Raw genomic sequence first — 2592 nt, forward strand, 5'->3', positions numbered from 1 at the left:
ATTTGGATCAAGACATGTTAAGTTTTAAAACTAGCTTATTTTAAATTTATTTTCTCAACAGGACCTTTTGGTGGACTTTACTGTGTCAGGCAGCTCCTATTTAAGTGATGTCTTTATTGAAAATAGGTGTGGCAATAATCAGGCCTGGGTGTGGCTAGAGAAACTGAATTCAGGTGTTAAAAACCACAGTTATAGTATATTTTATCGAGGGGGGCAATCACTTTTTCACACCACTGTAAATCCTATTGGTCAGTTTACTTTTGTTAGTTTTTCGCTTTTTCTGTGAGCTAAAACTGAAAGAGCTCCTCCCGTTGTCCTAAGATCCGCCTGAGCTTTTCACCCTGCGCGGTTCTGACGGTCGCCGGTTTATTAGCCTTTTTGTGGTTTCGCGAACTGAAAAGCTGACTGGTCAAAAAAAAAAAAAAAGTTAGATAGGTTGGACAGTAGCACAAAACTATCACTGTCTGCACCTAACCAGCACAAACCTAAACCGTAAAACCAGCGGACTTTTTTTTTTTTTTTTTACAAACGATGCTAAATAACAGACCTGAAAGCGAAGCCGACCCGTCTGATCCACGGAAAGACGGGATGCTGATTCCCAGGTTCAGGTGGTGTCAGACATCCAGAGGAGGAGAAAGTGATGCAACATTGTTTGCTTAATTTTTACTCTTTTGGGACTAGATTAAATTGTTTAACCTGCAGTCTGAGATGCTCAGTAGATGTGACCCGCCAGAACCGCACACGGTATAAAGCTCAGCCGGGATCCAAATGACCGCTGTTAGAACCAGAGTGGGATCAAACTCCGCTCATTCATTTTTAGCTTACAGAAAAAGCGCCAAGCCGCCAAATAAACATAAACTGACCAGTGACATTTAGCTTTGACGCTCCCACCGCCATAGACTCGCTACTACAAGACGTTTTGAAAAAAGATGTTTTTTTTCTGCACAATTTTGCTAATAGTAAAGAGGGTTGGATAATAAAAAATCCATATTATTCTTTTCTTTTTTTAAAGTGGGTACAAAACATTTAATTGAATATTTTTTTGGCAGTGCCCCCTAATGGCTATTTTTAGAACTTGGTCCCTCACAAGGTCCCCTCGGGCGACCGGGGGCCGCGGGCCCCATGTTGGTGACCCCTGGTCTAAACCTTGACACAGTGTTCTCTTCCAATACCAGTTACTAATGTCCCCTTCCTCTGATCTTTTTGTAGTTTGTAAATTCATATTATTTGTGTGCGTGAAATATATTCTTCCCTTCAGTTGGCTTCTTACGTGCAGTGTGAACTTTTTTTTAATATTAATTTTTCATTGTTTCATGCAGGCGGCTCTCAGAGGAGAGGCCACTGCTCCAGGTTTGGATGCAGCTTCCCAGAATCTCCCAGTGATCCTCTTCCTCCTCCTGACATTGAACTTTATCAAGTTTTCACAAATCAGGAAAAGGTTTGACAAATCCCAAACCAGGTTTTAAATATTCAGCTTGAAGAGGAGAATAATCTAAGTTTCAAGTGTCTCGGTGTGGTAGTTTTTAAACTAGAGTCGATTAAAGATGCGGAAGGTAGTGACAAATTAGGTGGAATCGCCCTTTAGCTATTGGAAGCTGGAATTGGAAACCAACTTCAGCTTGTTATGATACGGCCCCTGGGTAAGCCGGACAGAGAGAACTTCCGGGTCAGACCGCTTGTCAATAATGAAATAATGAAAATTGAAATTAACAGCTTGTTTTTTATTTTTGCAATTGCCGTTTTTCTAATTTCGTTTTAAAAACGAAAAAAACAAAAGAACACATGTTTGTTTTGTTTTTGTAATTTTATTTTGAAACGAAAAAACCAAAGAACGAATCATACCCGGATATGAACCCCCCTGGATCTGCATGAAATGGTTCGTTCCTGCTTGGAGCTTAACAGTGATGTAAGCAGCTACAGTCAGTAGAAGCTGCAGCTGAATGCAGCGGCTACTGTGGCAGTTACTCTGCTGCTAAGAAAAGTTATAAAATCAGGTTTTCAAAAACAAAATGGAGGGAGAGAGAGAAAAAGGCAAGAGTGTTAATTTATAACCCAGTTTTTCTCCAAGAGAGGTGGGTAGACTGTGTGAGATTATCAACCAGTTAGCATAATTAGCTTAGCTACAGACTCCTGATTACCTCCATTTCACAGCATTTAATGAATTAAGGAAAAAAACTTACCAACATATTCATATATTTAACTTGTTCCCTGTACCTTTTACCACTTAACAGATGAGTCAGTCAGCAGCAGCTCTAACCCACGTCCCTCCTGACCTGCCCTTTCCTGAGTGAAATTAAAGCTGCAGTAACTTTTATATAAATATTTTTCATATATTTTTAAAACTGTCATCATGTTGTGACAGTATGGTATGAGAGGTAATCTGTGAAAAATCTATTTCCTGCTTTCTCCCAGTGCTAGAAGCAACCAGTCAGTGACAGGAGAGTTTTAGTGCTGGCAATCACCATCTCATGTGGTGCTGCTCATCCTTCCTCGATTTGTGCCGTGCTGCAGCTAGCATAGCACAGAGCTATGCAGATTCAAACTGTGAATGCTCAGTTTAGTTAGCATGGCTACTAATGATGGCAGATAAAC

This window comes from Poecilia latipinna, unplaced genomic scaffold, assembly GCF_001443285.1.
Source record: "Poecilia latipinna isolate Pla-1442-1.1 unplaced genomic scaffold, P_latipinna-1.0 Scaffold435, whole genome shotgun sequence".
NCBI lineage: Eukaryota > Metazoa > Chordata > Actinopteri > Cyprinodontiformes > Poeciliidae > Poecilia > Poecilia latipinna.